Raw genomic sequence first — 12,040 nt, 5'->3', positions numbered from 1 at the left:
AAGGGTATCTCTCCAGGAACAGGGTCGGAGAGATAAACCTAGAGAAGGGTATCTCTGCAGGAACAGGGTCGGAGAGATAAACCTAGAGAAGGGTATCTCTCCAGGAACAGGGTCGGAGAGATAAACCTAGAGAAGGGTATCTCTCCAGGAACAGGGTCGGAGAGATAAACCTAGAGAAGGGTATCTCTCCAGGAACAGGGTCGGAGAGATAAACATAGAGAAGGGTATCTCTCCAGGAACAGGGTCAGAGAGATAAACCTAGAGAAGGGTATCTCTCCAGGAACAGGGTCGGAGAGATAAACCTAGAGAAGGGTATCTCTCCAGGAACAGGGTCGGAGAGATAAACCTAGAGAAGGGTATCTCTCCAGGAACAGGGTCGGAGAGATAAACCTAGAGAAGGGTATCTCTGCAGGAACAGGGTCGGAGAGATAAACCTAGAGAAGGGTATCTCTGCAGGAACAGGGTCGGAGAGATAAACCTAGAGAAGGGTATCTCTGCAGGAACAGGGTCGGAGAGATAAACCTAGAGAAGGGTATCTCTGCAGGAACAGGGTCGGAGAGATAAACCTAGAGAAGGGTATCTCTGCAGGAACAGGGTCGGAGAGATAAACCTAGAGAAGGGTATCTCTCCAGGAACAGGGTCGGAGAGATAAACCTAGAGAAGGGTATCTCTCCAGGAACAGGGTCGGAGAGATAAACCTAGAGAAGGGTATCTCTCCAGGAACAGGGTCGGAGAGATAAACCTAGAGAAGGGTATCTCTGCAGGAACAGGGTCGGAGAGATAAACCTAGAGAAGGGTATCTCTGCAGGAACAGGGTCGGAGAGATAAACCTAGAGAAGGGTATCTCTGCAGGAACAGGGTCGGAGAGATAAACCTAGAGAAGGGTATCTCTGCAGGAACAGGGTCGGAGAGATAAACCTAGAGAAGGGTATCTCTGCAGGAACAGGGTCGGAGAGATAAACCTAGAGAAGGGTATCTCTCCAGGAACAGGGTCGGAGAGATAAACCTAGAGAAGGGTATCTCTCCAGGAACAGGGTCGGAGAGATAAACCTAGAGAAGGGTATCTCTCCAGGAACAGGGTCGGAGAGATAAACATAGAGAAGGGTATCTCTCCAGGAACAGGGTCAGAGAGATAAACCTAGAGAAGGGTATCTCTCCAGGAACAGGGTCGGAGAGATAAACCTAGAGAAGGGTATCTCTCCAGGAACAGGGTCGGAGAGATAAACCTAGAGAAGGGTATCTCTCCAGGAACAGGGTCGGAGAACCTTGGTGACCACCAGTTGACATCAACAGTATAACAGTAGCTCAGACTCAGAGCCAAGCCAGTGAAACTAACTCTCTTAGTCTCTTCCGTGAGTTTGTGTGTGCTTGTGTGTGTTTTAAAGAGGTGTGTGTGTGGGTCAGATGGGAATCTATGATAAAGACTTTCCTCTGTATCATCAGCCTTGCATCAGGCAGCACAGCAGGGAAACCCTACTGGAGCACATCCTGGACTGTAGCAGCCGTGTTCTTGTGTTTACCTGTCTGTGTGTGTGTGTCTCTCTCTCTGTGTGTGTGTATGTGTATCTCTGTGTGTGTGTGTGTGTCTCTCTCTCTCTCTCTCTGTCTCTCTCTCTCTCTCTCTCTCTCTCTCTCTCTCTCTCTCTGTGTGTGTGTTGTCTCTGTGCGTGTGTGTGGTCTCTGTGCATGTGTGTGTGTTTTAAAAAGGTGTGTGTGTGTGTGTGTCAGATGGGAATCTATGATAAAGACTTTCCTCTGTATCATCAGCCTTGCATCAGGCAGCACAGCAGGGAACCACTACTGGAGCACAGCCTGGACTGTAGCAGCCATGTTCTTGTGTTTGTTTGTCTGTCTGTCTGTCTGTCTGTCTGTCTGTCTGTCTGTCTCTGTGCGTGTGTTTGTCTCTGTGTGTCTCCTGTCCTCCCTCCTCTTCTCACACCTTATTGAATTAATTTGTGTGTGTGTAAGAGGTGTCCTGGCAGCGTGTCTTTGTGTTTCCACGCACACACTGTGGAAGGAGTTATGATTACTCCTTGGTGACCTTTTCTACATTGATTTACCTTGGCGTACTGTATGTGTGACCATGAATGTTCTCTCTCTGACACTAACTGGCTTCATTAAGAGAAATTAAAGCTGATACACTGACTGAGCTAAACTAGCCAGCTGGGGAGAGAGGAGAGAGAGAGAGCAGGAGAGAGAAATAGAGGAGAGGGAGAGTTGGAGAGAGAGAGCAGGAGAGAGAAATAGAGGAGAAAGAGAGAGAGAGAGAGTTAAAGAAAGCAGGAGAGAGAAAGAGAGAGAGTTAAAGAGCAGGAGAGAGAAATAGAGGAGAGGGAGAGTTAGAGAGAGAGAGCAGGAGAGAGAAATAGAGGAGAAAGAGAGAGAGAGAGTTAAAGAAAGCAGGAGAGAGAAAGAGAGAGAGTTAAAGAGCAGGAGAGAGAAAGAGAGAAGAGAGAGGATTAGAGAGAGCAGGATAGAGAGAGCGGGAGACAGAGAGTTATAGAGAGCAGGAGAGAGAGAGATGTGGAAGAAAATAATGGCCGGGGTTAGAGGTCATGCTCAGGCCTTGTTGGAAGAGGGTGGTGTACTTCAGGGCGAGGGATGATGACATCACTCTAGGGAGGAGGGTGAGGATGACTCATCTTCATCGATCTCTCCATTAGCTCCTTTCTCCTGGCCTCACACACATGAACACACACAGAGAGACGCTCACACACAGACAGAGACACGCACACAGAGACACACACACACACACACACACACAGAGACACACACACACAGAGAGAGACACACACAGAGACACACACACACAGAGAGAGACACACACACACAGAGAGAGACACACACACACACACAGAGAGAGACAAACACACACACACACAGAGACACACACACACACACACACAGAGAGAGACAAACACACACACACACACACAGAGAGACACACACACACACACAGAGAGAGACAAACACACACACACAGAGACACACACACACAGAGACACACACAGAGAGAGACACACACACAGAGAGAGACACACACACACACAGAGAGAGACAAACACACACACACAGAGAGAGACAAACACACACACAGAGACACACACACACACAGAGACAAACACACACACAGAGACAAACACACACACAGAGAGAGACACAAACACACACACACACAGAGACACACACACACACAGAGAGAGAGAGACAAACACACACACAGAGAGACACACACACACACACAGAGAGAGACAAACACACACACACAGAGACACCCGCACTCTTAGGATTGCAGTCTTCCATAACAGGACTTCAGCTTCCTGTTTTTCCTCCTGTCCTTTTCCAACTTCCTGTGGTTGGGTACAGGAGGGGTGTTTGTTGATTGCCCTCCCTCTACCTTTCTGTCTGTGTCTTTTAATCTTTTTCTCTTTCTGTCTTTCTCTCCTTTTCTTTAAAACACACGCACACAGAGGTATGTAGCCATGAGATGGGTAGGGAAAGGTAAAGGTTATTCTGTGATTAAACACACAGCTAAACAATGACGTGACCTTTTACTGCTGTCCATCCTTAGGAGCCCCCCCCCCCCCCCCCCCACACACACACACACATTTCTCTCTAATTCAGACAACCCTTTTATCTCCTAGTTCAGGACACATGACTCACAGCCTGAAGACTGCATCCTCCATGAGAACTGAAGGAACTGGAATGGTGTCAGCAACATGGTGGAAGCTCCTTTCAGCCCATAGATCTGTTACTGCTAAGTGCAATGTATAACCAGGCTAGGGTTAGGCTTGAGGTTAGGGTTAGGCTTGAGGTTAGGGTTGAGGCTAGGGTTAGGCTTGAGGTTAGGGTTAGGCTTGAGGTTAGGGTTAGGCTTGAGGTTAGGGTTAGGCTTGAGGTTAGGCTTGAGGTTAGGGTTAGGCTTGAGGTTAGGGTTAGGCTTGAGGTTAGGGTTAGGCTTGAGGTTAGGGTTGAGGTTAGGGTTAGGCTTGAGGTTAGGGTTAGGCTTGAGGTTAGGCTTGAGGTTAGGGTTAGGCTTGAGGTTAGGGTTAGGCTTGAGACTAGGATTATGATTGAGACTATTGTTAGGACTGAGACTAGGGTTGGGATTGAGACTAGGGTTAGGGTTGAGAATAGGGTTGGGGTTGAGACTAAGGTTGGGGTTGAGACTAGGATTAGGGTTGAGACTAGGATTAGGGTTGAGACTAGGATTAGGGTTGAGACTAGGGTTGGGGTTGAGACTAGGGTTGGGGTTGAGACTAGGGTTGGGGTTGAGACTAGGGTTGGGGTTGAGACTAGGGTTAGGACTGAGACTAGGGTTGGGGTTGAGACTAGGGTTGAGACTAGGGTTAGGACTGAGACTAGGGTTAGGACTGAGACTAGGGTTAGGACTGAGACTAGGGTTGGGACTGAGACTAGGGTTAGGACTGAGACTAGGGTTAGGACTGAGACTAGGGTTAGGACTGAGACTAGGGTTAGGACTAGGTTTAGGGTTGAGACTAGGGTTAGGACTGAGACTAGGGTTAGGACAGACTAGGGTTAGGACTGAGACTAGGGTTAGGACTGAGACTAGGGTTAGGACTGAGACTAGGGTTGGGACTGAGACTAGGGTTGGGACTGAGACTAGGGTTGGGACTGAGACTAGGGTTAGGACTGAGACTAGGGTTAGGACTGAGACTAGGGTTAGGACTAGGTTTAGGGTTGAGACTAGGGTTAGGACTAGGTTTAGGACTGAGACTAGGGTTAGGACTGAGACTAGGGTTAGGACTGAGACTAGGGTTAGGACTGAGACTAGGGTTAGGACTGAGACTAGGGTTAGGACTGAGACTAGGGTTAGGACTGAGACTAGGGTTAGGACTAGGTTTAGGGTTGAGACTAGGGTTAGGACTGAGACTAGGGTTAGGACAGACTAGGGTTAGGACTGAGACTAGGGTTAGGACTGAGACTAGGGTTAGGACTGAGACTAGGGTTGGGACTGAGACTAGGGTTGGGACTGAGACTAGGGTTGGGACTGAGACTAGGGTTAGGACTGAGACTAGGGTTAGGACTGAGACTAGGGTTAGGACTAGGTTTAGGGTTGAGACTAGGGTTAGGACTAGGTTTAGGGTTGAGACTAGGGTTAGGACTGAGACTAGGGTTAGGACTGAGACTAGGGTTAGGACTGAGACTAGGGTTAGGACTGAGACTAGGGTTAGGACTGAGACTAGGGTTAGGACTGAGACTAGGGTTAGGACTGAGACTAGGGTTAGGACTGAGACTAGGGTTGGGACTGAGACTAGGGTTGGGACTGAGACTAGGGTTAGGACTGAGACTAGGGTTAGGACTGAGACTAGGGTTAGGACTAGGGTTAGGACTAGGGTTAGGACTGAGACTAGGGTTAGGACTGAGACTAGGGTTAGGACTGAGACTAGGGTTAGAACTGAGACTAGGGTTAGGACTGAGACTAGGGTTAGGACTGAGACTAGGGTTAGGACAGACTAGGGTTAGGACTGAGATTAGGGTTGGGACTGAGACTAGGGTTGGGACTGAGACTAGGGTTAGGACTGAGACTAGGGTTAGGACTGAGACTAGGGTTAGGACTAGGGTTAGGACTAGGGTTAGGACTGAGACTAGGGTTAGGGCTGAGACTAGGGTTAGGACTGAGACTAGGGTTAGGACAGACTAGGGTTAGGACTGAGAATAGGGTTAGGACTGAGACTAGGGTTAGGACTGAGACTAGGGTTAGGACTTAGACTAGGGTTAGGACTGAGACTAGGGTTAGGAATGAGACTAGGGTTGAGACTAGGGTTAGGACTGAGACTAGGGTTGGGACTGAGACTAGGGTTGGGACTGAGACTAGGGTTGGGACTGAGACTAGGGTTAGGACTAGGGTTAGGACTGAGACTAGGGTTAGGACTGAGACTAGGGTTAGGACTGAGACTAGGGTTAGGACTGAGACTAGGGTTGGGACTGAGACTAGGGTTAGGACAGACTAGGGTTAGGACTGAGACTAGGGTTAGGACTGAGACTAGGGTTGGGACTGAGACTAGGGTTAGGACTGAGACTAGGGTTAGGACTAGGGTTAGGACTAGGGTTAGGACTGAGACTAGGGTTAGGACTGAGACTAGGGTTAGGACTGAGACTAGGTTTGGGCTGAGACTAGGGTTAGAACTGAGACTAGGGTTAGGACTGAGACTAGGGTTAGGACAGACTAGGGTTAGGACTGAGACTAGGGTTAGGACTGAGACTAGGGTTAGGACTGAGACTAGGGTTAGGACTGAGACTAGGGTTGGGACTGAGACTAGGGTTGGGACTGAGGCTAGGGTTGGGACTGAGACAGGCTTGGGACTGAGACTAGGGTTGGGACTGAGACTAGGGTTGGGACTGAGACTAGGGTTGGGACTGAGACTAGGGTTGGGACTGAGACTAGGGTTAGGACTGAGACTAGGGTTGGGACTGAGACTAGGGTTAGGACTGAGACTAAGGTTAGGACTGAGACTAAGGTTAGGACTGAGACTAGGGTTAGGACTGAGACTAGGTTTAGGACTGAGACTAGGGTTAGGACTGAGACTAGGGTTAGGACTGAGACTAGGTTTAGGACTAGGGTTAGGACTAGGGTTAGGACTGAGACTAGGGTTAGGACTGAGACTAGGGTTAGGACTGAGACTAGGGTTGAGACTAGGGTTAGGACTGAGACTAGGGTTGAGACTAGGGTTAGGACTGAGACTAGGGTTGGGACTGAGACTAGGGTTGGGACTGAGACTAGGGTTAGGACTGAGACTAGGGTTAGGACTGAGACTAGGGTTGGGACTGAGACTAGGGTTAGGACTGAGACTAGGGTTAGGACTGAGACTAGGGTTAGGGCTGAGACTAGGGTTAGGACTGAGACTAGGGTTAGGGCTGAGACTAGGGTTAGGACTGAGACTAGGGTTAGGGCTGAGACTAGGGTTAGGACTGAGACTAGGGTTAGGGTTGAGACTAGGGTTCCAAACACTGAGGGGCTTACGGTTGTTTTTTGAACATGCATTTGTTTGAGTCAGCAGAGTTCCAAGCACACAGAGGCCTGAAACAGAACCACAATAACAACAGCAGCAGGTCACTGACACATGGAGAAATGATGTGTGAATGATAGGAAAGAAGTCAGCCAGTGTAGGTATACTGTACATACATACAGTACTTTCAGAAAGTATTCAGACCCCTTGACTTTATCCACAATTTGTTATGTTACAAGCCTTATTTGAAAATTGATTTAAACATGTTTTCTCCCCCTCATCAATCTACACACAATACCCCAAAATGACAAAGCAAAAACAGGGTTTTAGACATTTTTGCCCAAAATAATTATAATCAAAATCTGAAATATCACATTTACATATGTTTTCAGACTCTTTACTCAGTACTTTGTTGAAGCACTTTTGGCAGCGATTACAGCCTCGAGTCTTCTTGGGTATGATGCTACAGGCGGCAGTGTAGCCTAGTGGTTAGAGCGTTGGACTAGTAACCGAAAGGTTGCAAGATTGAATTCTGCCCCTGAACACGGCAGTAAACCCACTGTTCCTGGGCCGTCATTGAAAATAAGAATTTGTTCTTAACTGACTTGCCTAGTTAAATAAAGGTAAAAACAAAAGGCTTGGCACACCTGTATTTGGGGAGATTCTCCCAACCTTTTCTGCAGATCCTCTCAAGCTCTGTCAGGTTGGATGGGGAGCGTTGCTGCACAGCTATTTTCAGGTCTCACCAGAGATGTTGGATCAGGTTCTAGTCCGGGCTCTGGCTGGGCCACTCAAGGACATTCAGAGACTTGTCTCAAAGTCACTCCTGTGTTATCTTGGCTGTCTGCTTAGGGTCGTTGTCCTGTTGGAAGGTGAACCTTTGCCCCAGTCTGAGGTCCTGAGCACTCTGGAGCAGGTTTTCATCAAGGATATCTCTGTACTTTGCTCCGTTCATCTTCCCCTCAATCCTGACTAGTCTCCCAGTCCCTGCCGCTAAAAAAGATCTCCACAGCATGATGCTGCCACCACCATGCTTCACCGTAGGGACGGTGCCAGGTTTCCTTCAGACATGACGCTTGGCATTCAGGCCAAAGAGTTCAATCTTGGTTTCATCAGACCAGAAATCTTGTTTGTCATGGTCCTCACAGTCCTTTAGGTGCCTTTTGGCAAACTCCAAGTGGGCTGCCATGTCCCTTTTACTGAGGAGTGGCTTCAATCTGGCCACTCTACGATAAAGGCCTGATTGGTGGAGTGCTGCAGAGATGGTTGTCCTTCTGTAAGGTTCTCCCATCTCTACAGAGGAACTCTAGAGCTCTGTCAGAGTGACCATCGGGTTCTTGCTCACCTCCCTGACCAAGGCCTTTCTCCCGCGATTGCTCAGTTTGGCCGGGCGGCCAGCTCTAGGAAGAGTCTTGGTGTTTCCAAACTTCTTCCATTTAAGAACGATGGAGGCCACTGTGTTCTTGGGGACCTTCAATGCTGCAGAATTGTTTTGGTAATCTTCCCCAAATCTGTGCCTCAACACAATCCTGTCTCGGCGCTCTACGGACAATTTCTTCAATCTCATGGCTTCGTTTTTGCTCTGACATGACCTGTCAACTGTGGGACCTTATATAGACAGGTGTGTGCCCTTCCAAATCCTGTCCAAACATTTAAATTTACCACAGATGGACTCCAATCAAGTTGTAGAAACATCTCAAGGATGATCAATGGAAACAGGATGCACCTGAGCTCAATTTCGAATCTCTTAGCAAAGGGTCTGAATACTTATATAAATAAGGTATCTGGGTTTTTTTTAAATTTTGAATACATTTGCTAACATTTCTCAAAGCCTCTTTTCTTTTTGTGATTATGGGGTATTATGCGTAGATTGATGAGGAAAAAGAAATCTAATCCATTTTAGAATAAGGCTGTAGCGTAACAAATGTAGATAAAGTCAAGGGGTCTGAATACTTTCCGAAGGCACTGTACATGCAGAGTAGTTGGGGAATAGTGTAAGTAAAGATTGAATTATAACACTGAGGTCAGGTGGTGCAGATAGAGATGTCAGAGATCAGTCTTCCTGTACTTTAAATCAATATAATCTCTCCCTGTCACCGACTCACCCTGCTGACCCTGTCTGGTCTCCACTCCTCTGGCCAGCCAGCCACCTACATACCTATTTACCACACACACACACATACACGCACACACACACACACACACACACACACACACACACACACACACACACACACACACACCCACACCCACACCCACACCCACACCCACACACACACTATACTTGTGGTCTTTTTGGGGACCAACAATTGATTCCTATTCAAAATCCTATTTACCCTAAAGGACTTCTGGTACTCACAAGTATAGTAAAACGTGTACACACATATTACACTCTCACTACAGTGTGTGTGTGTGTTTATCTATTAGTAAACCTTCTTGTTTTTAGTGGTGAAAAATCCCACAACTTTAAAAGCTTTTCTGTCAAAGTGGTTCAGGATGTATTTAGGGGATATGGGTGGAGAGAACTACTGCAAAGCTGTGGTTTCATAGAGCACTGGAGGGGAATTCAGGGTGAAGGTGTGTGTCCTGGTTTCCGGTTCTGTGAGGTGTGAGTGCAAGAGCAGATCTGCTGTGTGTGTGTGTGTGTGTGTGTGTGTGTGTGTGTGTGTGTGTGTGTGCGTGTGCGTGTGCGTGTGTGCGCGTGCGTGTGTGTTCGGGTCTGTGAGATGAGCCTGGGAGCTGCCGCTGCCATATGTTTCCTGTTTTTGCACCTTCTCTGTCTGAGTTCCCAGACGAAGAATCACACGACAGCCATAGCTCACGCTTGCACACACCACCAGCTTCTTTCTCCGAGCTGTACATGAAATATGTTGTTTTCAGTAGTAGTTATTTCCCCAGTGTTGTTTTTTCAGTAGTTGTTATTTCCCCCATGTTGTTTTTCAGTCGCTGTTATTTCCAGAGTTGTTTTTCAGTCGCTGTTATTTCCCCCATGTGGTTTTTCAGTAGCTGTTATTTCCCCCATGTGGTTTTTCAGTAGCTGTTATTTCCCCCATGTGGTTTTTCAGTAGCTGTTATTTCCCCCATGTGGTTTTTCAGTAGCTGTTATTTCCCCCATGTGTTTTTTCAGTAGCTGTTATTTCCCCAGTGTTGTTTTTCAGTAGCTGTTATTTCCCCCATGTGGTTTTTCAGTAGCTGTTATTTCCCCCATGTGGTTTTTCAGTAGCTGTTATTTCCCCCATGTGGTTTTTCAGTAGCTGTTATTTCCCCCATGTGGTTTTTCAGTAGCTGTTATTTCCCCCATGTGTTTTTTCAGTAGCTGTTATTTCCCCAGTGTTGTTTTTCAGTAGCTGTTATTTCCCCCATGTTGTTTTTCAGTAGCTGTTATTTCCCCCGTGTTGTTTTTCAGTAGCTGTTATTTCCCCCATGTGGTTTTTCAGTAGCTGTTATTTCCCCCGTGTTGTTTTTCAGTAGCTGTTATTTCCCCCATGTGGTTTTTCAGTAGCTGTTATTTCCCCCATGTTGTTTTTCAGTAGCTGTTATTCCCCGGTGTTGTTTTTCAGTAGCTGTTATTCCCCCGTGTTGTTTTTCAGTCGCTGTTATTTCCCCCATGTGGTTTTTCAGTAGCTGTTATTTCCCCCATGTGGTTTTTCAGTAGCTGTTATTTCCCCCATGTGGTTTTTCAGTAGCTGTTATTTCCCCCATGTTGTTTTTCAGTAGCTGTTATTTCCCCCATGTGGTTTTTCAGTAGCTGTTATTTCCCCGTGTTGTTTTTAGTAGCTGTTATTTCCCCCATGTGGTTTTTTAGTAGCTGTTATTTCCCCCATGTTGTTTTTCAGTAGCTGTTATTTCCCCCATGTGGTTTTTCAGTAGCTGTTATTTCCCCCATGTTGTTTTTCAGTAGCTGTTATTTCCCCCATGTGGTTTTTCAGTAGCTGTTATTTCCCCCATGTTGTTTTTCAGTAGCTGTTATTTCCCCCATGTTGTTTTTCAGTAGCTGTTATTTCCCCAGCGTTGTTTTTCAGTAGCTGTTATTTCCCCCGTGTTGTTTTTCAGTCGCTGTTATTTCCCCCGTGTTGTTTTTAGTAGCTGTTATTTCCCCCATGTGGTTTTTCAGTAGCTGTTATTTCCCCCGTGTGGTTTTTCAGTAGCTGTTATTTCCCCATGTTGTTTTTCAGTAGCTGTTATTTCCCCAGCGTTGTTTTTCAGTAGCTGTTATTTCCCGCGTGTTGTTTTTAGTAGCTGTTATTTCCCCCGTGTGGTTTTTCAGTAGCTGCTATTTCCCCCATGTGGTTTTTCAGTAGTAGTTATATCCCCGTGTTGTTTTTCAGTAGCTGTTATTTCCCTAGTGTGGTTTTTCAGTAGCTGTTATTTCCCATGTTGTTTTTCAGTCACTGTTATTTCCCCCATGTTGTTTTTCAGTCGCTGTTATTTCCCCCGTGTTGTTTTTAGTAGCTGTTATTTCCCCCGTGTGGATTTTCAGTAGCTGTTATTTCCCCCATGTTGTTTTTCAGTAGCTGTTATTTCCCCAGCGTTGTTTTTCAGTAGCTGTTATTTCTCGCGTGTTGTTTTTAGTAGCTGTTATTTCCCCCGTGTGGTTTTTCAGTAGCTGCTATGTCCCCCATGTTGTTTTTCAGTAGTAGTTATATCCCCGTGTTGTTTTTCAGTAGCTGTTATTTCCCCAGTGTTGTTTTTCAGTAGCTGTTATTTCCAGTGTTGTTTTTCAGTAGCTGTTATTTCCCCCATGTTGTTTTTCAGTAGCTGTTATTCCCCAGTGTTGTTTTTCAGGAGCTGTTATTTCCCCGTGTTGTTTTTAGTAGCTGTTATTTCCCCCATGTGGTTTTTTAGTAGCTGTTATTTCCCCCATGTTGTTTTTCAGTAGCTGTTATTTCCCCCATGTGGTTTTTCAGTAGCTGTTATTTCCCCCATGTTGTTTTTCAGTAGCTGTTATTTCCCCCATGTGTTTTTTCAGTAGCTGTTATTTCCCCAGCGTTGTTTTTCAGTAGCTGTTATTTCCCCCATGTTGTTTTTCAGTAGCTGTTATTTCCCCAGCGTTGTTTTTCAGTAGCTGT

The sequence above is a fragment of the Salvelinus fontinalis genome, chromosome 33, assembly GCF_029448725.1.
Source record: "Salvelinus fontinalis isolate EN_2023a chromosome 33, ASM2944872v1, whole genome shotgun sequence".
Classification (NCBI taxonomy): Eukaryota; Metazoa; Chordata; class Actinopteri; order Salmoniformes; family Salmonidae; genus Salvelinus; species Salvelinus fontinalis.
Note: the sequence above shows the minus strand (reverse complement) of the source record.